General features: G+C 39.5%; 1 protein-coding gene across 1 annotated transcript in view; it reads right to left on the reverse strand.

The window, feature by feature from the left end:
- Nucleotides 1-18,574, reverse strand: part of ASH1L (ASH1 like histone lysine methyltransferase) — a 99,801-nt gene extending 81,227 nt beyond the window's left edge. The window contains exon 1 of the mRNA XM_081112211.1: nt 17,125-18,574. The gene's annotated coding sequence lies outside the window, so the exon portion shown is untranslated. The remainder of the gene's footprint in view (nt 1-17,124) is intronic.
- Nucleotides 18,575-24,176: the final 5,602 nt, after the last annotated feature.

Here is a 24,176-nt window from a genome sequence, read left to right on the forward strand (position 1 = left end):
GGCAAAGATATCTACATAAATAGAGAAAATTTCCACTAATAGTATTATCTGTGGGGATGGGGGGAAGGCATCACAAAGAAAACACTGGAATACAAAGATTCAAACTAATTCATTGAAGTATCCTAGACAACTAAACGAAGAATTTGCAAATGTAAATTAGCAAAAAACCCAACAACAGCAAGTGAATGAAACCAGCAACAGTTGGATAAAACGTGTACTTCTTTAGTTTAAACCCATTAAAACTTTCATAACTTAATATAGCATAAATTTTGGTCATGCACTGTTGGGAATTCAACACTAAAGATCCAAGTAACTATCCAATGCTTTGAATGAGCAACAGGTTCTTTGATGTTTCTAATGCTAGAAAGAAATATCTTTGGGTAAAACAGAGTAAGTATGCTAGATTTGGAAGTGTACTATGCAATAATCAGTTCAAAGAAAAACTGATTGTAAAATAACATTTAAAACAAATTTCTAATATTTAAATCATTTTTCACCAAAACGAAAATAGTTGCAAAATTTTAAATTCCTTTTCCTTTATCATTTATAAGTCAAGGCTATTAGTAATGTTTATTAGACAATGACTGAATCAAAATTGGTTATAATAAAAATGGATACCATAGTAAAAGAATATGAATGCAAAATACCAAACTATTTGAAAATGTCTGATCAAAGTTTTTTGTTTCAAGTTCCGAATCCTTTGCTATGTTTCATAGTTCATAGTAGCCCTGGAAGGTTCTTTTGAATAAGGTGACTGATGAGAGATAAGAACTGGTTCCACAATAAAAAAGGCTGATTCCAATTGTGGGAAATACATTTACTGAAAGCAAAAATTTTACCTGACTCGCCAATTAAATGTAAATTGAGAGAAAATGATTCAGAGCCTATGCTGGTGATTTTTAAGCTAAAAAGTCTGTTTTCTCCTAGTTTATTGCTTTTTCTGTTCTGTTTTTGGTTTTGTTTTTCTCCTTCTAATTGGGCTTTACTCATAAGGCCCAAATCAGTTCACTGAAATGAAATTCTTCTGGAAATTCCCCAAACTGCACTAACTACTACAATTTTCTGATTTCATCTCCACATGTTCATACTTCACTTATGAATGTATCTTATACACCATGCTAGAGAAATTGTTATAAATCAGAAAATTCTGATCAATGCTTACATTCTTCAGTTAAGAAGAAAACAAAAATTGGTACACTTTGCTTCAACTATTATGCTTTTACAGTGTTTATACTTTTTCTGAACAAAAAAAATTTACCACTAATTTATTCTTGGAGGACAAAATAGTTATCAACACCTATAATAATTTCCCTATCTTTTTTTTTTCTATAATCTGTAATCTGTCAAAGCAAAAATACTACATGATAGTGCTCACTCCATTTTTGAAATCAGGTTATAGGTTCTGACATATGCAGCCAGCCATGAGTTGAAAATGTTAAAAATCAGGAATGGAATCTGCCACTACAGGTCACAAATTCTTTCTCACTGGGTCTAGTTCATGTCTATTTCATGTCTACCTAATACAGATACTTAATGAAATAGAATTATCAGGATTGGTTGAAACCAGAAACCTGGGCCCACTTAAAGTGTACACTATCAGCAAGCTGATTTTAGACTGTTAGTAGATAACAGCTAGTATAAAAGACTATGTAACTTAAGAAAAACGCTAACCACCACACACATATCATTTATAATGATTAGACCTGCTATTCTTTTAAGGTTTTATGAGATTTAATTTGTTTAGACCCAAATCAGTCTGAGCCCCTATTACAAAAAAAGAGGAAAGGTTAAATGCCTTGCTCCAGGCTACATATGGACTATCATTCCTATGTCACTAATCTGATTTCATTTACTTTTCCTCAAATTTACATCACCATAACTTACCAATTATGTCTGTTTTATTGGAACACTTATAAAGTGATCCCCCCAATAAGTAGTACCCACCTGACACCACACAAGGTTATTATTGACTATGTTGTCTGTGCTGCACTTTATATCGCCGAGGTCATTTTGTAACTACCAATTTGTACTTCTTACTTCCTTCATCTTTTCACCCCAGCCCCCCTGACTTACCAAATAACAACCATCAATTTGTTCTCTGTTTCTGAATTTGTTCTCTGTATCTGTATTGTTCATTTTTTGATTCCACATATAAGGGAAATCATAGGTATTTGCCTTTCTGTCTGACTTATTTCACTTACCATAATACCCCGTAAGTCCATCCATGTTGTTGTAAATAGTAGGATTTCATTCTTTTGTTTTTTAAATATATTTTTATTGATTTTTTTTTTTTTTTACAGGGAGGAAGTGAGAGGGATAGAGAGTTAGAAACATTGATGAGAGAGAAACATCAATCAGCTGCCTCCTGCACACACCCTACTGGGGATGTGCCCGCAACCAAGGTACATGCCCTTGACAGGAATCGAACCTGAGACCCTTCAGTCTGCAGGCCGACGCTCTATCCACTGAGCCAAAACGGTCAGGATTTCATTCTTTTTTTATAGCCAATTAATATTCCATTGCATATATGTATGTACCACATCTTTATTCAGTCATCTATGAATAGATGCTTAGGTTACTTACATATCTTGGCTATTACATATGCAAATGTCCTTCTTTGTCTCTTATTACAGCCTTTGTTTCAAAGTCTATTTTGGGGCCCTAGCTGGTTTGCCTCAGTGGATAGAACTTTGGCCTGTGGACTAAAGGATCCCAGGTTCGATTCTGGTCAAGGGCACATGCCTGGGTTGCGGGCTCCATCCCCAGTGGGGGTGCATGCAGGAGGCAGCTGATGATTCTCATCATTGACATTTCTCTCTCTGTCCCCCTTCCTCTCTGAAATCAATGAAAATATATCAAATTAAAGTCTATTTTGGGCACTCCCGCTCACCTATACCTCTCCCTTCTTCTCTGATGAGTTACCTTTGCTTTGCTTTTTCTTTCCCTTTCCTAAGCTCCAAGAACCCTTCTTCTACCTCCGTAGCTTGTTTTTTGAGTTTATATAGCACCCTTGTTTCACTTCTACTACCTAACTTTCAATGAACTTTCTCTTATAATTTGGGGGGAGGGTCTGTTTTGTCTGTAATAAGTATTGCTACCCCCCTTTTTTTTCCATTTTCATGAAATATCTTGTTCCATCCCTTTGCTTTTAGTGTGTGTATGCATGTCCTTTGATCTGAAGTATCTTGTAATACTAGTTAATACTAACTCCTTTAGCTTTTTCTTGTCTGAGAAGCTCTTCATCTCCCCTTGGATTCTAAATAATAGCCTTTCAGGGTAGAATCTTGGGTATAGACCCTTGCTTCATCACTTTGAATATTTCAAATACCTTCTGGTCTGCAAAGTTTCTGTTGAGTGATCAGATGACAGTCCTATTGGAGCTTTCTTGTATATAACTCACTACTTTTCTCATGCTTCGTTTAAGATTCTCTTGTTGGCATGATTGATGTTGGTTTGGGCCTCTTTGGTTTTATCCTGTTTGGGTCTCTTTGTACTTCCTGGACTTGTATGTCTATTTCTTTCACCAGGTTAGGAAAGTTTTCAGCCATTATTGCTTCAAATATATTCCCCATTGCTTGTCCACTCGTTCTCCTTCTGATACTACTGTGATGTGAATATTGTCCACAGTTCACTTATACTATCCTCATTAAAAACTTTTTATCCTTTCTGCTGTTCTGATTGGGTATTTTTTGTTACCTTGTACTCCAAATTGCTGATTTCTCTGCTTATTGTAATCTGCTACTGATTCCATCTAATGTATTCTTAATTTTAGTTACTGTATTCTTCATTTCTGAATGGTTCTTTCTTATAGTTTCTATCACTGTGTAAGTTCTGAGTAAGTTCTTACTGAGTTCATCTTTTCTTCCCCTAAATTCACGGAGCATCTTTATAAAAATATACCAGATACAGAGTTCAAAATTTTTGAACTCTGTATCTGGTATATTACTTGCCTCCATTTTTATTTAGTTCTATTTCTGGAGTTTTGTCATGTTCTTTTGTTTCCTCATTTTGGCTGCTTCCCTGTGTTTGTTTCTATGTACTAGGTAGATCTGCTATGTCACTCAGTCTTTGCAGGGTGGCCAAATATAGTAGGTGTCCTATGGGGCCCAGTGGCAGATATTCCCAGGTCACCTGAGCTGAGTGGTCCAATGGTGTCGCTTGTGTGAGTTTTGTCTGCCCTCCTGCTGTAGTTGGGCCTTAATTGCTGCTGGCACTTCAGGCTGACTGGCTGAGGACTATACAGGACTACAATGAGCTGTTTTTCAGGGGCTGACCCCACAGAGTAGAATTTGCTTTAGTGGGGCTCTGGTGCCTGCGGAGTCCACCCTTTGTGTGTGTCATTTGTGGATCTATTTGAATGGTGCTCTGGTGTTGTGTGAAACTGGCTACCAGGTGTGTTGATCCTGGACCTCTTGGGAGGAGTTCTGGTACAGCTCCAGGCCTGTGTCTGACCTAGGGCCACCTGGTAGGAGCTACAAAGTGATCAGTGTTTGGTAGTTGACTGTGCTAGGCGTGGAGGCATCTTGAAGAGACTGGGTGCCACTATTGCCAGGGGTCACTTAGCAAGAGGTACAGTATAGGGCACCACAAGTCAGCTACAGTTTGTTTGGGGTTTGCAAATCTTTGATTTTAAGAAAGTCCATAGTGTGAGCAATGGCTGGGTGCTTGTGAGAAATGGTTGCTGAAAGCCTTAGCCAGTAAATAGAGTGTCAGCCTACAGACGGAAGGGTCCCAGGTTTGATTCCAGTCAAGGGCACAAACCTCGTTTGCAGGGTCTTCCCCTGCCTAGGCCAATCGATGTGTTTCTCTCACGTCAGTATTTCTGTCTTTCCCTCTCTCTTCCATTTTCTCTAAAAATCAATGGAAAAATATCCCCAGGTTAGGATTTAAAATAAAAAAGAAATAGTTGCTGGAAAAGGTTCAGGTTAGGGCTTCAAGACTCGGAATCACCAGAGTGGGAGGAGTGGTGTTGACCAAGTGGATGAACTCAGATATGGCACCTGCCTGCACCTGCCGGCTGTGTGGGAGAGCGCAACAAAGAAACAATGGTGCCTGCCAGAACTTCTTTCTGGGAGAGAGCTGCCCCTCCACCCCTTACCCTGAAGCCAGACAATTCAGTTCCTCCCTGCTTGCCCCTGGAGCTTTTCCTGCAGGCAGGTGCAATATCTAAGTCACCTAGTCTTCAGATGGTTCTATAATTTAGTTGCAAATTTGATGTAGCCACAGAAGGAGGCAAGCATAGTGTTTACTTTCCATCTTGATTGAAAGTCCTTGATAGTCCACTCTTTAAAAAAAGCTAAATTGGTTTTAAAATAATTTTAAATTTGCAGGAAACTTACAAAGACAGTACAGGGTAAGAATTCTCTTCCTTTACCCAGTTCCCCCTAATTTTAACATCTTACACAATTTTAGCACATTTGTCAAAACTATGAAATTAACATTGAGACAATTTTTCGACTTATTTCCTTTTCCTGTTACAGGGTCCAATTTAGGATACCATACCATATTTAGTTGTCATACTTCCTTAATCTCCTCTAATCTGCGACAATTCCTCAATCTTTTTTTTTTTTTTTTTTTTTTACAAGTCCTTGGTACTTTTAAAGAGTACTGGTCAGGTGTTTTGTATAATGTCCTTTTTAAAAAATGTTTTCTTGCCGAGACCGGTTTGGCTCAGTGGATAGAGCGTCGGCCTGCGGACTGAAAGGTCCCGGGTTCGATTCCGGTCGGGGGCATGTACCTGGGTTGCGGGCATATCCCCAGTGGGGGATGTGCAGGAGGCAGCTGGTTGATGTTTCTCTCTCATCGATGTTTCTGACTCTCTATCTCTCTCCCTTCCTCTCTGTGAAAAATCAATAAAATATAAAAAAAAAAAAAAATGTTTTCTTATGATTAGACTGGTGTTATGGGTTTTTGGAAAGAATTTCCAATCATATTATATCAAAGGATACATATTGCCATGATGATTTATTATTGATGAAGTTAACCTTGTATTTGGCTAAGGTGCTGTGTGCTAGGCTTCTTTATTATAAAATTACTATTTTTTTTCCTTTCCATACTCTGTTCTTTGGAACTAGGTCACTAAATTCAGTCCATAATCAACAAGTTCCTCCATTTATCTAATCAATCATTTATTGATATTGGCATGGACTCATGGATATTTACATTATTCTTTAGGTTATAATCCAATACTCTTATTATTTATTTTGTTGCTTAAATTGTTCCAGCTGTGGCCCTTGAGCTCTGTTCTAGGATAAAAATGTCACAAAGATAACTGACCATTTTGTAATACACGGTATAGTAAGTAGCCTTTTGGACATTTTAACAGGATACCAATTAATGTATAATGAATATATCTTCAAGTCATGTATAGAAAATATATCAACTGAAGACCAAGGTCAATTAAAATTAGCATGATGTTTAGTTATGCTTTTTATTTAACCCTTTTCGGTCCAACATGGAGGCTGACTCGACAGACCAGGCACTAGGAGCAGGTCCAAAGTCGAGGCTGAGGTCCGCAAACAGGTTCAACCTTCAATCTCGTCAATTAATTTGGACCAGACTGTCTGAGTTCCAAAAATAAAATTGGACTGCAAAGGGTTAAGAAGAAAAACTATGTGACACTGAAATAATCACAGATTGAGAAAATGCAATTATTTCCCTGACACTACAAGAGTAATTAATAAACCAGACAAAATCGCTACAAAATTTAAAGCTGTAAAGAATTTTAATTGTCTGCATGTCCTCATTTTCCTTTCATTCCTTAACCCGAAGAAATCTAGTATTTGATACTATGGAAATGGCTCTTAAAATCACAAAAGGTAATCTGCCAAAGCAAACTATCTACTTTTAGTCCTTATCTAACAGATGTCTGTAGCACCTGGCACTCTTGACTACAAGTTCCCTTAGGAAATGCAGTATATTCACCCTAAATATCATTGTTCCTCAAGACTTCAACAATCACATCTAAAACTTGTAGTTTCAGGTTTCTCTTTTGAGCAACAGATCCTTTTATCTCACTAAACAGCATAAACCCACATCCTTTTTCTATCTCCAACCTTCTCCTTTTGCACACCTCCTACCTCTTTTTCACTTCACATCACCAACTGCCCAAGAAGGGCATCTTGAAGACATTCTAAAATCTTTCCCCCTTCCCTTCCTTTTGTAAATTTACTTCTGAATATGTCTTCACTACCCCTAAGTTAAAGCCCCTATACTATTTGGGTGGGAAAATGTCCAAATTGGTCTACCTGATCTTTCTCTAATTAATCTATCATACCATGATCAATATAAACTCAGACAAATCATTCTTCTACTTTAAAAATATAAATTCCCATTGACTACAGGGTAAATGCCAAACTCTTTGGTATCTTCTATAAACAAGAGGCTATACCTATCTTTCCAGCCTCATCTCCTGGGTCCCAGACCAGACTATTTACAGTTATCTAAACACAGTATCAGATCCAGAGAAGCTTATTTGTAAGATGTAGTCTTCACCCTCCAGTCTTTGCATACTTAAAACATTTTCCTAGTTTTTTTTAAGTAAGTCCCTCTCTTTTGTGCTCCCCAAAACATGTTGTGAATATCTCAACTTTAGCAGCTATCAAGTTATTTGTGTACATGTCTGTTTTCTGCTAAACTATAAATTCCTTGGGAGTGGAAATTATATCTCATTCATGTTTGTATTCCTTGCACCTGGCAAAAAACAGATACAGAATATCTGCTGAAGGGACAGCTACTATCAAAATAGTTAAGATTAAAAGATCAAATACATAAAGCTTTGCCTAAACAAAATAAGTTCTTACTTTTAAAGTGATTTAATTATAAGATACCTCATGACTTATTTAGTACTTTTATTTTCCTTAACTAAAAATATTTTTTCTCAACTGGTTTTAAGTGGGTAGGTAAACCAATTTTCATGTGTACCTGAAATAAAATTCCTATTAGAAAACAAGCTCCACTTCTATCCATTTATCAACAGTAATTGAGAAGAAGAGGAGAGATTCCAAGATACAATCCAATTAACAGAAGAATGCAAACTTGTGATCTATATATATATATATATATATATATATATATATATATAAGTCTAAGTGACCATCCAACCATTTGACCAGTAGCTATGATGCACACTGACCACCAGGGGGAAGATGCTCAACGCACAGGCATTGAAACATGAACAGACTGATGAATCTCAGAGGGAAGGGGGGCAGGGGCAGGGCGGGAAGAGATTAACCAAAGATCATATATGCATACTAGAGGCCCAGTGCACAGATTCATGCGCGGGGGGGGGGGGGGGGGTGTCCCTTGGCCTGGCCTGTGAAGATCAGGCCGAAACCGGCAGTCCAACATCCCCCAAAGGGTCCCAGATTGCAAGATGGCGCAGGCCAGGACGAGGGACCCACCAGAGCACGAATCTGTGCACCGGGCCTCTAGTATAATAAATAATACAGGAGTGGGCTACTGTAGGTTTACAGTTGTTTGTATGGAAAGTAATATAATAATTAATAATACAAAAATAAACTGTTTCACAGCCTAAGTGCCCATCAGGAGATGAGTGGATTAAAAAACTGTGGTACATGTGCACAATGGAATACTATACTGCGGTAAAAAAGGAGTTCTTACCATTTGCAACAGCATGGATGGAACTGGAGAGCATTATGCTAAGTGAAATAAGCCAGCCAGAGAAAGATAAATACCACATGATCTCACTCATTTGTGGAATATAGTGAACAACATAGGCTGATGAAAAGGGATAGATCCAGAGACAGAGAAGCAGTGATAAGACTGTCAAACCTCAGAGGGAAAAAGTAGGGGAGGGTGGAGGTAAAGGGGAGAGATCAACCAAAAGACCTGTATGCATACATATAAGCCCAACCAATGGACACAGACAACAGGGGGGCGAGGGAATGAGGGGGGGGGTTTAATGGGGGGAATGAGGTCACATATGTAATACCTTAAACAATAAAGAAAAGATTGAAAAAAAATAAAATAGACTAAAATGAAAAAAATAAAAATAAACTGTTTGAGTTACTTCCAAGTGTAAACCTACTTTCTGTCCACCCTTGTATATCTATTCTTTGTCTCTGATTCCTGGCGTAGTTTCAAAAACCCTGGGAATTCTCTGAGTATAGGAGTGTGCAATATGCCAAAGAGGTCATTTAAGATGGACCCTGAGAGAAGCTTAGGATGGGGCTTGGCTATTAAGAAGACCAACCACATGATTAAAGGGTTGAAACTTTGGGCCAGCCCAATCTAAAGTGGATGAAGGAGAGCTCGAGATTGAGTTCAAGTACATGGCCAATGACTTACTCATTCATGGCTATATAACGAAACCCTAATCAAAACTCCAGACACAGAGACCTAGTGAAGCTTTTTGGTTTGTGAATACAATAATGTGCTGGGAGGGCAACACACCCACAGAGAGGGAATGGAAGCTCTGTACCCCCTGTTCAGCCCAGACAACGCCCCATGCATCTCTTCAATTCCTAATCTGTATCTTTTAACATAAAACTGTAATCATAAATAAGTGCTTTCAGTAAGTTCTGAGTAATTCTACCAAATTATCAAACCTGAAGGATTGTGGGAAGCCCCAAATTTGTAGCAGGCTAGGCAGAAGTGTGGGAGAATTGGGGACAACGAAATTTTCAGCTAGCATCTTAAATGGAGGCAGTCATCCTTAGAACTTTGCTCTTAACTTGTGGGGTCTTCCCTAACTGCAGGTGTCAGAAGTGAAATATCTCAGCCAGTGTGGCTCAGTGGTTGAGTGTCAACCCATGAATCAGGTCACTGGTTCGATTCCCAGTTAGGGCACATGCCTGGATTGTGGACTTGATCCCCAGTAGGGAGCATGCAGGAGGCAGCTAATCAATGATTCTCTCTCATCATTGATGTTTCAAATCTCCCTTTTCCTCTCTTGTACTCTCTCTGAAATCAATAAAAACACATTAAAAACATTTTTTTAAAGAAAAAAATGAAATTAATTGTGTAGGACAACCAGTTGGTGACAGAGAACTGGTGTCAGAGCAGCAACTTCAGAGAGGTCTCACTGTTTTTGTATGTTATTTTTTTAAAGGAGAGGGGAAAAAGGGACAAGTTCTTGTTCTTAAAGTAGATATTTTTGCATCACATAAATTTCCCTGCTGTTTCATTCCTTGAGGACCCTGAAATCAAGCTCACATTCACCCTCACCCTCACCCTCACCCTGTGGGTCGTGACCATAGGAAAACACACATAGCATATCAGATATTTACATTACGATTCATAACAGTAGAAAAATTACAGTTATGAAGTAGCAACAAAAATAATTTTATGGTTGGGGACCACCACAACATGAGGAACTGTATTAAAGGGTCGCGGCATGAGGAAGGTTGAGACCACTAAGTCCTTCATATGGCCTCTTAGATGCCTTTAATGTCCATGTAGATGATAGTCAACCACCTAAGCTTGACATCTCACTTCACCTTCACCTAAATTTCTCCAACTCTTCTAAACTCCTTCTAACAACTTTTAATTAATTTATTTTTTAAAATATATTTTATTGATTTTTCACAGAGAGGAAGGGAGAAGAATAGAGAGTTAGAAACATCGATGAGAGAGAAACATCGATCAGCTACCTCCGGCACACCCCCTACTGGGGATGTGCCCGCAACCAAGGTACATGCCCTTGACCAGAATCGAACCTGGGACCTTTCTGTCCAGGTTCTATCCACCGAGCCAAACCGGTCAGGGCTTCTCACTACTTTTTAAAAATATATGTATTTTTTTAATATATCTTTTTTTATATATGTAGTAGAGGCCCGGTGCACGAAATTCATGCACTGAAGGAGGGGGTGGGGGGTGGAGGGCCCCCTCAGCCCAGCCTGCATCCTCTCACAATCCAGGAGCCCTCAAGGGATGTCCAATTGCTGCGGAGGCGGGAGAGGCTACCGCCACCACCATTGCGCTCCCCAGCCGTGAGCCCGGCTCAGGGCTTCTGGTTGAACAGCACTGACCACCAGGGGGCAGCTCCTGCATTGAGCGTCTGCCCCCTGGGGGTCAGTGCACATCATAGCAACTGGTCATTCCACTGTTTGCTCAATTTGCATATTAGCCTTTTATTATATAGGATTTTTATTGATTTCAGAGAGTAAGAGAGAGAGTGAAACATCAATGATGAGAGAGAGCATTGATCGGCTGCCTCCTACACACTCCCTACTGGGGATCGAGCCCACAACCCGGGCATGTGCCCTTCACTAGAACTGAACTGGGGACCCTTCAGTCCACAGGCCAACACTCTATCCATTGAGCCAAACCAGCTAGGGCTAAATACATTTTTATTGATTTCAGAGAGGAATGGAGAGGGAGAGAGAGAGAAACATCAATGATGAGAATCAATGATTGGTTGGCTCTTGCACGCCCGATTCTGGGGATCAAGCCCACAACCTGGACATGTGCCCTTGACCGAATCGAACCAGGGACCGTTCAGTCCCCAGGCCGATGCTCTATCCATTGAGCAAAACCAGCTAGGGCCTTCTCACTACTTTTAAATTAGGGGGCTTAAGTGCAAATGCTCATTGACGCCAGATACACTACTTAAATAGCTGAATTGGGGCATACATAACACACAATAGGAAACTGATGGACTGAGGCAAACTGAAGAATGCATACCCTAATTAAAGTGGGATGGTGATGGCTGCCACTATGAGACCCAACCATTAATGTCATCCAGAAAACGTGGATTGCTGTCAGATGCTCTGATTTTTTTTTTCTTAAGAGAAGCAGAATCTTTAAGTTTTATGTGAAATCTCCAGATTTTCAAATTTCAGCAATTTTTAAAAAACTGTAGGGAGCCCTAGACAGTGTGGCTTACTTGGTTGAGCATTGCCCTGTACACCAAAAGGTCACCAGTTCAATTTCCAGTCAGGGCACATACCTGGGTTGTAGGTTTCAATCCCCGGTTGGGTGCGTATTGGAGGAAAAAGATCAATGTTTCTCTCTCACATCAATGTCTCTCTCTCTCTAATTCTCTACCTCTTCCTTCCTCTCTCTCAAAAATCCTATATAATAAAAGGCCAATATGCAAATTGACCAAACAGCAGAACGACCAGTTGCTATGACGTGCACTGACCATCAGGGGGCAGATGCTCAACAACGAGCTGCGCCCTGGTGGTCAGTGTGCTCCCACGGGGGAGTGCCACTCAGCCAGAAGCCCCAAGCCAAGCTCACGGCCAAGGAGCGCAGCGGCGGTGGCGGGAGCCTCTCCTGCCTCCACGGCAGCACTAACGATGTCCACGGAAGGGGGGTGGGGAGCGGGCCTAAGCCGTCCTCCGAGGGTTCCTGGACTGCGAGAGGGCACAGGTGAGGCTGAGGGACTCCCCGCCCTGAGTGCAAGAATTTTGTGCACCAGGCCTCTAGTCAATTATAAAAAACATATTTAAAAACTGAAGAGGTCAAAACCAAAGGCTGGTAGTTTTTAACCACTATTTTAACCAGTATTTTAAATACTGCAGTTTCTCAGAGCTGACCAAGGCACTCCTCTTTTCTTGCTCTCTGTAGGGAAATATTATCACTCTTATGATGACTGATCAATAAATACATAATTCATAATTGCTCATATAAAATTGATAAAGAAAAGAATACCAGGATAATATGGAAGTTGTGTGAATTCATAAATGGTTTTTCAAAGCACATTAATGTTTTTGAAGCGCCAAGTTAGCAATTGAACAGAGTACATTAACAAAAAATAAATGCAGTAAACCATGGAGCAATGCAGCTTTGTTCAGAATGGCCATTCATCCCACATTCATCCTTATGGCTCCAACTGGTCACAGACTTACCTACAAGTACGTATTGTGTGGTTTCCCCCAATCTTCACACGAAAGAAACAAAGACAATAAACCAGAACTAGCTATATCTGGCATCACTTCATTTATCTGCCAATGTTACACTTTTGTGTCAACAACTGAGCAACTTCAGACCTTCTTTATAACCCCTTCTATCAAGCTACCTTCTTATTTTCCTAAAATTTTAAGGCCCTTGTTTACTATAGTATTTTTTTATTTATTAAACAATTTAACGTATCTTTTAAATTACAGCTAGAACTTTTTAGAATGTTTCTTTGGTGCTCTGGTTACAAAGTTGCATAGATTTTGAGAATCTGCTCCCAACTCTATCTTTCTCAGAAGCCTTTTCATTTTTAGTGAATGATTTTGCCAAACAAGTTTTAAAACTCACAGTGAAATGCCCATATCTCCAGCTCAAACATCTATATTGAGCTCCAGAACAAGATATCCAACTGCCTGCTCAACACTTCCACTTGAATGTTCTGGAGGCATCTCAAAGTTTTTATATATATATATATATTAAATACAAACGTGCTCTCCCGAAATCTGTTCTTCCTGTCTTCTCTGTAGTATTAGGGCAAAGCATCACAATCTCTCAAACGTTCACACAGATGTCTGCCACCACCCTCATCTAAGTAACACTATCTCATCTAGACTACTGCAATTGCCTACGGGTTTTCCTGTAACTATTTTTGTCCTCTACAGTTTAATGTTCACACATGAGCCAGAATGGTTTTTAAAAATGCTTATCTAAAACCAATACTCCTGTCTTTTGCTGTTAGTATAAAATAAAAAATCTTTAACATATGATCTGGCTTCTTTCTTTTTTTAAAAAATGTATTTTTATTATTGCTTTCAGAGAGAGGAAGGAAGAGAGAGAGAAAAACATCAATGATGACAGAATCATTGATTGGCTGCCTCCTGCACGCCCCCCACAGGGGATCAAGCCCACAACCCAGGCATGTGCCCTTGACCAGAATTGAACCTGGAACCCCTCAGTCTGGAGGCCGACGCTCTATCCAGTGAGCAACACCAGCTAGGGCTGGCTTCTTTCTTTCACCACAACTCTCACCATCTTCTCTTTTGTAGTCCCTCTTCTACAACAATTAACCTTCCCCATTATTTTTTAATATCTAAGTTCCTTTCCAGTTCAGGATTTGTAAGTAGCTCTTCACTCCTCAGCTTGAGAAGCTAGTAGCTTCTCATTTTTCAAGTTTCAACTTTTTATCCTCAAGCAATAGCTAATAATTCTTATTTAAATAGGTACCATTTCTCCCCTAATTATCCACTTTAACAATGTTATATTAACAGTATGTTTTTTTAATTATGCCATTATTTACATACTTACCACTGTGTTATCTTCCTTCACTAAGCTGAAAGTTAATGAGGCCAGAGATCATGTCTTTTCTCTACTATATGCCAGTGATTAGAAGAGTGCTAGATGTTTTGGAATTCAATAAATGAATGAGTCAATGAATGAAAATAAGTGGAATTCTGTTTACCTAGCTAACTGCTGCTTATCCTTCAGGTAAGTTTAGGGTCCCTGTTTCAGGGCTCTCATAGAACCCTGTACTTTCTTTGTTTTGTTTTAATATATTTTTATTGAATTCAGAGAGGAAGGGAGAAGGAGAAAGAGATGGAAACATCAATGCTGAGAGAGAATCGTCCATTGGCTGAGGGATCGAGACCGCAACCTGGACATGTGCCCTGACCAGAAATCGAACTGTGACCTCATGGTTCATGGGTCGATGCTCAACCACTGAGCCATGCAGGCCGGGCTGTACTTTCTTTAAAAAAAATAAAACATGTACTCACATTTAATGTGTAATTTTTTTGTTTATTACCCACCTCCTTCACTGTAAGTTCCATGAGAACAATAAACCTATTTTATCACAAGTACCCACAAAGTAGAATGCCTGGCAGATAGTATTTAAAAAATCTGTTGAGATGGTTACTAGACTTATTGTGGTGATGACTCTGTAAAGGTATACAAATGTTGAATCATTATGTTGTACACCTGGCGCTAATATAATATTGTATCAACTATAATTAAAAATAAATTTTAAAAATAAATAAAATATACAAAAGAAAGGGTAGGGAGTGCATTATATCCTATCTTCTCCAAGAGTATTATAATTAAACTAGAGGCCCGGTGCACAAAATTCATGCATGAGTGGGGTCCCTAGGCCTGGCAGGCAATCAGGGCCAATTGGGGCCAGGCCAATCAGGACGGGGCCGGAGAGGAGGTGATGGTCGCCGGGCCAGGCGCGGAAGGAAAGGGCGCTAGATGCTGATGCTGGATGCTGACACAGCCATCATCGGCGCCCTGCCACTGCACGGTTCCCTGCCTGCCCCCCTCCTCCTTCCCTTGCCACCACGCCACCGCCACAGTGGGTGGGCAGCCAGGGGGAGGGATGGGGCACAGGAGGCTGCCGCTGGCCCTAAGGAGGGAGCCGGCCCCTGGCCCCCTTGGGGAAGGGGCCGTGTCCACCGCCACCCACCCCTAGTTCCCCATCCCAGCCCAGGGTTCGGGGGGAGGGACCACAAGAGGCTGGACAGCAGGGGAGGTTGGCTGTGGGAACACACTGACCACCAGGGGGTAGCTCTTGCATTGACTTTTATATATATAGTTACTTACTAAAAGGTTTCAGATTGCCTTTCTCTCTTTCATTAAACAAATATTAAAGATGCACAAAACTAAAGAATGTTCAGCTTTTTCTACCAAGGTAGCTTTTATTTTTTACAAGTTCATAATGAAAATCAGGAATAAAAACTTGTTTTTGAGGGTTTTATCATTTCCTAAAATGCACAGGTTTTTAAACTTATGGATGAATAATACAATTAACATGTGTGCTTACTATGTGCAAATCACTTTGAAAAACACTTCTTAAACCATACTAATCAGAAGTGATTTTGAGTCTTAAAAAAAGTTTACTTGGAGAATCTGATGAAACATATGGACTTTCTCCTGAAATATACACACAATTTTACTTCAACATCAGAGGTTTTATGAACGTCCCAAAATTATTTACAAAGCCTCAGAATTGAGATCTTTGATAAAAAAACAACAACTCCTGACTTAGAGATATCTTCTATATCAATGATTTTCAACTTGTATGCTACAAAAGGCACACTGATGTGCCACATGGATTTTTAAAACATGCAATACCTGATTATTTAGTCAGGGCACTGACCTTTTTTACCCAACACAATAGCTGTCCAATGTTCATAATTTTGAATGAATCAAAATTATGCCTATTTTCTTTTGTCAAGTTGGCAAAAATATTTGTTATGTGTGCCATGAGACAAAGGTTGAAAATTACTGTCCCATTTGAATGGGTAATGCTTCCTCTTTCTTAATTTTATTTTCAATTCTTAAAAGACACTTTTTAGACATTACAAATGCATTATTTAATTTGTTTCATGTTATTTTATATCCAATTGAAGTAGCTTTTATAGATACTTAAATGTACTCTACAAATGAAGTCCCTCTGAATATTCAGTTCAATTTTATAGGTTGATAATTTGAACGCTTAGATTTTTATTATGAGACATACAGAATTAATAAAATACTTGTCCTAGAACAACAAGTGTTAATAACTATTGGATTAGTGTATACAAAAAAAATCCTGAATAGTGACTAACAGATAGCTATGCGCCATTTCTCACTAAAGAAACTGTAATACGTAAGATAAATAATTTTTCTTGGTTTCCAAAAGATGACTGTTATTTCTTGTTTTCATAATGGTATCTCTTCTCAAAATTCAAAATTAATGCAAAGACCAGCCTTATCTCACTTCTCACAACAAATGAAAATGAGAACTTCACCCTGGTGAGTATAGCTAAATTGGTTGAACGTCATCCCATGTACTGAAGGTTCACCAGTTCAATTCCCAGTCAGGCCACATGCCCAGGTTGTGGGTTTGATTCCTGGTTGGGGTGCATACAGGTGGTAACTGACTGATGTTTCCCTCTCCCTTTCTCTCTAAATCAATAAAATAAGTTAAAAAGAAAAAGAAAACAAGAACTTTTAAACAAAAATGATTACATCTATTAAAAGTTCATGTACATGGCCCTAACAGATATGCCTCAGTTGGTGGGGCACCGTACTATGCACTGAAAGGTTGCCATTTCAATTCCCAGTCAGGGTACATGCCCAGGTTGCAGGCTCAATTCCTGGTAGAAGGCATGCGGGAAGCAGCCAATCTATGTTTCTCTCTCTCTCTCCCCTTTTCTCCCACAAAAAATCAACAAGTAATCTAGTTCTCTAACACAAGTTAACAGGCAACAAAATGACCCTTACCTGTCAAGTTCTGTACTGCCCTTTCACTGGAAGGCAGTGGCTCCTTTCTGTGAGGCCGATTTAGTGAAGTGTCCTGTGCAGAAAACAGTCCAGGGTTATCAGTTAACTTCTTCCGGCCACTGGAGTTAGGGTTTGAAACTCTGCAGCTGCCTATTGCACTTGTGAAAAGGTTTGTATGTTCATCACTGCTGGCTGGATCAGAGTTGGGAGTGAATCCTCCAAGGGATAAAGTTGGAGAACTTTCTGAACAGTCAATCTGTAAAGGTGTCTGCAATCCCAAGGCCAATGGACTAGATTCTGAAGGCTCTCGATGGATCCACTGTTCTTCTCTATTTATTAAACTTTTTGAAGGAGAAATGTGAGGGCAGGATATATGACACCGGTGCTTTTCCTTATGTTTATATCGTTCTCCAACAGTATCCTTTCCGAATCGATAGCGTTTCAAAGTCTCCAGGACAGATCTGGAAGAGCCAGTGTCCATGGAAACTTGGGGTTGCTCAGAAGAACGGTGTTCTCTGTGTTTATGGCGGTGCCTGTGTTTGTGCTCGACCATCCAACCATAGGCCATCTCAGGAGGGACACTAGGGTAGGTACTCATGGAAAGGAGGGGAGTCCTGCTGGTTGTAAGAAAGGCCTCCTGTCGAAGCAGCTTATGCTTTTTCTTATGGTATTTGGTGGGATTGAGAAGTAAATGACCAGTATGCATATAGGAAGGAGGTGGAAGTGGAGTCGTGAAAGAAGGAGATGGAGGAGGGGGATAAAGAGTGGGGGGATACCTTCCATAGTAACCTAATCCTATGGGAGCAGCTGTCAGGGGTGAGGGAGAGTAAGGCATGCCGTAAGAGGGATAGAAGCCAGTACTAGAAAGAGGAAAACTAAGGCTATGCATAAAAGGCATCTCAGCCATTGCCTCTCTCATCTTGGGGGGCCTCCCTCTCTTCTTCTTTAAGTCAGGTTTTCGAATGTAGTGCAAAGGATCTAAGGGGAAAGAAGGGTGTGTGTAGAAACTATTAAAGTTGATTCGAAAAATAGTGGGCAGGAGGTCCCGGGGGATAAAATGATGACTTCGATGGGTGATTCGAATTTCACTTAGACGACTTATTAATTCCTCCAGCTCTGCAATAAAGTCTGGATCCTGTCTATTTCGGAGTTGGGGATATTTCTTTTTCCGTTTTCGTTTCTGCCTTTTCATCTTGTCATAGCTGAGGTAATCATGATTCCTGCGCTTACATTTGTGTTTATGTTTTTCTTTAAGACTGCTTAGAACTGTGGAGGTTTCAGGGGGAATCAGAGAAACATGCTCAAAGGAATGCCTTCTCTTTTTTTGCCCACAAAATTTCTCTGCCCTGTCTGATGTGCTATTATTGTCTGTCCCAATTCCACTATCACTGGGAATGGTCTCATCACTGTGAGACTCACTAATGGGAGAAGGAGTAGCTTCTTTCAGAGATGTGAGTTCACTCAAATGTGAAGGAGAATTGGGCAACAAAGTAGGAGGAGATAATCGCCTCCTCCCCTTTGAGGCTTTCTTCATTGCAAGAGTCTGAATCATACTTCCCTGTCTGGAGTGTAAATGCAAATATGGCACTGAACTGGGTTCAACAAAGCCTGCATCACTACTTACAGGGCTCTGACCTCCACTAGTCCCAGAAGACTGAGAACAAATAGGTGATGGAAGAATCTCAGAACTACTAGCAGATGAAGGCAGTAAAGGGGGAAGGATCTGTCCTAATGCTGATCCAGCTGCCTGCTGAGCTGTTTGCTCAAGAACAGCAAGGCTAGTAGGGCTACCAGAAAGAATGCCATTTAAGACAGTTTTTGGTTTTCGACCCCTCCTCTTTCCTATGTAAATGGTTCCTTTCTTGCTGACATTTATCTGTTGGCCCAATTTAGAGCCAAATGTAGCAGCAAGACTTGACACTGTATTATGGAGTTTGGATTGCACTTTCCCTTTATTACTTGATTCTACAGAGCTTGAAAGAATCTGATTCAACAGTTTCTTTCTCTTTAAAGTCTTCATTTTATTTATTTTGCGGATAATTGTTTTCATCAATTGTCCATTGTTTCTCTTGATTTTTTTATCTGGTTCCATCTCAAGGTCATTCATACTACAGACAGTTGGCCTGTGACTGTCATCTAGGTCATCTGGATCTGGAAGTTGATCCTCACTCTCAAAGAAATCACTACTACTTCTATGGTTGTCACTTTCACATTCTAGCTTGCTTGGACTTTCGGTGGCAACAAATGGAGCCACTGATAGTACAGGTGGCTTCATCTTGACTGGTGACCTCATTTGCCTCTTAGGTCTGCCTCTCTTTTTTGGGAAAGGAGACACAGACAGACTTTGTTTGAAGGAAGGAATTTCAATTTCTGGTTGCAAAATTGGGGGTTCTTGTTCTTCCTTAGACTGCAAAGAAAAAACTTTAGAGGCAGGAATTTTTAAAGTCCTCTTAGGTGGACCTTCCAGTTGAGGCATCTCTTTAGATTTAGGTCTTCCTCTTTTGGGCTTATAAATATCAGACAAAAGGTCACTAGAGACACACATACTGGAGGATAGTTTGTGAGTAGCAAAAGACTTATGAGATGGTTTTTCACTGTCAGTTAAGAGAGCAAGAGATGGATTTGTAGATTTGCTCAACTTTGGCAATCGGCGTTTAAGGAAATCATGATCTACAAATGAAGATGGTCCAATGTTTTTCATAAACTTGGCTGGCTCAGAATTACTATTTGATAGTGAGCTACATGAAACATTTTTAAAAAGCTCTGATCTTTCTAATTCTAGCCCTTTTGGAGACCGGCATGTGCTTCTTGCCACCACTTTTGTCCATCGAGCTTTTCTTCCTTTCCTTTTTTTTAATGGTTTCGACTGCAAACTAGTGCTTAGGCTCTCAGCAACTTGGCAGTGTTTGTCAGAGGCAGTTACTGCACCTAGCTTTAGAAAAGGGTTACTAAATAAACTAGTGAAGTTAACAACTGAAGGGGTTATTGTATGAATACTGGATTCAGAAGTCAAACTTGGCTTTTTTCCTAAAGAAGAGCTTATTCTTGGAATATCTAGATGTGTAGTTTTTGAATCATTTAGCTCTTTATCAATCCCTTTACATTCAATATTCATACTATGACCCACAGACCTGTGACCAATGTTCAAGTGGGCACTTTCAGAAGTAAATTGGTTCTTTCCACCAGATTCAGAAATTTCTTCCATTAGTTCTGTGGTAGGACTTAGAAGTAATGAATTAGGAGCCAAGTGTAGTGAAGTTTCAGGGGGACTTCTGGTTAAAGGATTAACAGATACAGTAGGTGATGGGGAGGGGAGAGTGCTTTCTCCTACTGCACTAAAAGGGGATTTAGCTGTAGATGCATCAGAAGCACCTCCCATTTGAAAGTCTGGAGAAGTGCAATATACGGGAGGTTGCTTTTCATGCTTTGAGGTTTCATATGACCCCCTTTCACTGGATGAAAAACTATCTTGCTGAATGCATGTTCCTTCATTAAACATTTCTTTCTCCAAATTAATGATTTCTTTTCGAACTGAGAACTTTTCCAATATGCTTTCTTTACTCTGTCGTATAACATTCTTCTCAAAAGTTTTGCTGCTGGCACTGTCTTTCAAGGATTCAGAAAGTTCCTGACTTTCATGACTCTTGATGTTTGTACAAGAAGCCTTAAATGATTCTTGAGTGGAGAGCAGTGCTTCAGCTTTAAGGTTTAGGGCATCTTTACTGACCAGTCCTGCCATAGGACAATTCACTAGTTTCTTTCCAATGTCCTTATTAACTAATCCCATTGTTGAATTTGCTACAATCTTCTTTGCACAGTCCTTGGCCACAAGGCCAACAGTAGAACCCAATTTCTTTCCCAGGTCTTTATTAACCAGTCCAACTACAGTGCCAAATCCTAACTTCTTTCCAGATTCCTTATTCACTAAACCTGGAACAATACCAATTCCTAGCTTCTTTCCTGAATCCTTGCTCAGCAGTCCTACTGTAGTGATAGTCCCTGGCTTTTTGCCTAAGTCTTTATTAATGAATACCGCTGTAGTGCCAGTTCCTAGTTTTTTCACAGAGTCCTTATTGACCAATCCTACTGTTGCATTAAACACTGGCTTTTTCCCAGGATCTTTAGTTACCAATCCAACTGCTGTGCTGATCACTGGTTTTTTAATTAAGTCCTTATGTATTATTCCAGCTACAGAACCAACACCTGCTTTCCTGATCAAATCCTTGCTAACCAATCCTGAAATAGTAGTACCAGTTCCTAACTTTTTCGATTTTGTCTTGGAAGACTTGGAGGGGGGACAAGTTGCAATAAGGTGTGCCAACTTTTCTGTTACAGTTGTTCCTCCATTAAGTAATGTTTTGTTCTTTAAATCAGGATCCCGACTACCAACAACAGTAGATGATGTTGCATTAATGTAATCTGTCATTTCTGAGTGTATTGGAGAAAGCTTCTTAGACAAAGAATTGTTTTCTCCCTGTGAATGAAGATGGATACTTTCTTCAGAATGGCATTGAATGGCTGAAACATCACCTGATTTCTTGTACAACTTTGAAAGGTCCTAAAATATGAACAAGAAAAAGGTTTTAGAGAGGATAAACTTTATACCACTTCAATTCAGTATTTAGTTGAACAAACTTATTGATCACATGTCAGATGTAAGATAGGCAGTACTCCTTTTAAAAAATCATGTAATGGAACTAGCGCAAATAATCCTAAAATTTATAAGGAATCATAAGACAGTGAGCGGCCAAAGCACTCTTGAGAAAAAAGAACGAAGTTGAAGATATCATGCTCCCTAATTTCAAACTAATATTACAAAGCTACAATAAAAAAAAAAGTGGTACTTGCACAAATACAGACACACAGATCAATGAAACAGAATAGAGCCCAGAAACAAATGCACACATATATGCTCAATTAATCTACATCAAAGGAGGCAAGAATATACAATGGAGAAATGACAGTCTCCTCAGATGCATGTACAGATACATGGGAAAAAATGAACAGGTGATACCTTAACCTTATAATATGTTTCATACTTGAAAAGACTATTTTTTCCTTTATGTATTACATAGAAATTCCTTGGTTATTTTATTTATAATGTTATTGAGATACAATTCACATACCATAAAATTCACCCATTTATAGCACAGATTCAGTAGTTTTTAATATATTCACAGAGCTGTGCAACTGTTATTGGTAGAAGTGGAGTTCATTTTGTGAATAAATTTTTTAAAATATTTTCTAGCTCAATAAACTGATGGTATTCAAGAATACTATAAATTTTATGTTAACTATTTTTTAATCCTTACCTGGGGGTATATTATATTGATTTTTAGAGAGAGAGGCAAGGATAGAGAGGGAGAAACATCAATATAAGAGAGAAACATCAATCAGTTGCTTTCTGTACTTGCCCAAACCAGGGATCGAAACTGCAACCTAAGTATGTGCCCTGACCAGGTATCAAACCCACAACTTTTCTGGTGTATGGGATGATGCTCCATTCAACTGAGCCACCTGGCCAGGGCCTGATTTTATTTACTTTATAATCTTAAATTCTTGCTCCATAAGGAATTCCTTTTTTCAGCAAATAGGTAGCAAGTACCTATAATTTAAATGCTAAGAATAACAGCAGTAAAAAAAATCCCTTTCACCATGGAGGTTCCATTCTAATTCATGAGAAGAGTAGAGGGAATAAAAGATAAGATTTGCTATGAAGAAAATCAGAGCATGAAAACGAAAGAGGAAAAGACTAGGGTTGGCCCTAGCCGGTTTGGCTCAGTGGATAGAGTGTCAGCCTGCGAACTGAAAGGTCCCAGGTTCGTTTCCGGTCAAGGGCACAGGCCCGGATTGTGGGCTCGATCCCCAGTGGGGGACTTGCAGGAGGCAGCCGGTCCATGATTCTCTCTCATCATGGATGTTTCTATCTCTCTCCCTCTTCCTTCTTCTCTGAAAACTAATCAGATAGTTTTGGCTCTGTCTGATTGAATAAAAGGAAAAAGTCTTAAATATAATTTATAGTATTTTCCAAGTGGCTAGGTAGGGGCTCTTTCTGACCATGTTGCACATGGTACCCAGAACACTTTGTGATATTTATCTGAGGTCAATAAATATATGCTAAAAAAAAAAAAAAAGACTAGGGTTAGAAAGGATTTGCAATTTTAGAATAGGTTGCCAAAATATTACATTTACAGAGAAACACAAAGGAGGTGAAAGAGGGATCTTCATAGTGACTAAGAAAAGAACAATACCAAAAAAAAAAGGAAACGGAAAGAGCAAAGGCTCTCTGGCAGGAGCTTGTCTGGTATATTCAAGGAATCCAGGTTTGCTGGAGTAATCAAGGAAAGAATAGTTGGGAAAGAGGTAGGGGGACAGACATTTTTTAGTCTAAGAGAGGGAAAGTTGTTGGAATGTTTTATGCAGAAAAGGTGTGTGGGCCTAATACTTAATTCAACAAGTATTGGGTGATTACTCATTGTTGGCAACACAGCAAAAAAAAAAAAAAAAAATTAAGACAAAAAATGCCTGCTCTCTTAAAGCTTACATTTTAGGAACACAACAAAGAAAACCAGTAACTTTTTAAAAAATATATTTTTATTGATTTTTAGAGAGAAAGGGAGAGGAATAGAGAGATAGAAAAATCGATGAGAGAGAAATATCATCGATCAGCTGCTTCCTGCACACCCCCCACAGGGGATCGATCGAGCCTGCAACCTAGACATAGGCCCTGAACGGGAATTGATCCCGCGGCCTCTTGATTCCTAGGTCCCTGAGCTACACCGGCCAGGTGAAAACCAGTAACATTTAAAAATATTTTTTGTTAGAAGGTAATAACTGCTATGAGAAAACCAGAAGGCAACAGAGAGTGTTAGAAGAGATTATGGAAAACTGAGTTCAGTGACTGGGCTAGCAAAGACAAGTAAGGAAGTTAACAAGAACATGAAGAATACTAGTGTACCAGAACTTAAGCAGGTGACTGGGGAGAATAATACAATATGTAATAAAAAAGGGCTAGTTAGATACTGGAGGGTCTTTAGGCCATTATAATGGCT

This window comes from Myotis nattereri, assembly GCF_964212035.1.
Source record: "Myotis nattereri genome assembly, chromosome: 18".
NCBI lineage: Eukaryota > Metazoa > Chordata > Mammalia > Chiroptera > Vespertilionidae > Myotis > Myotis nattereri.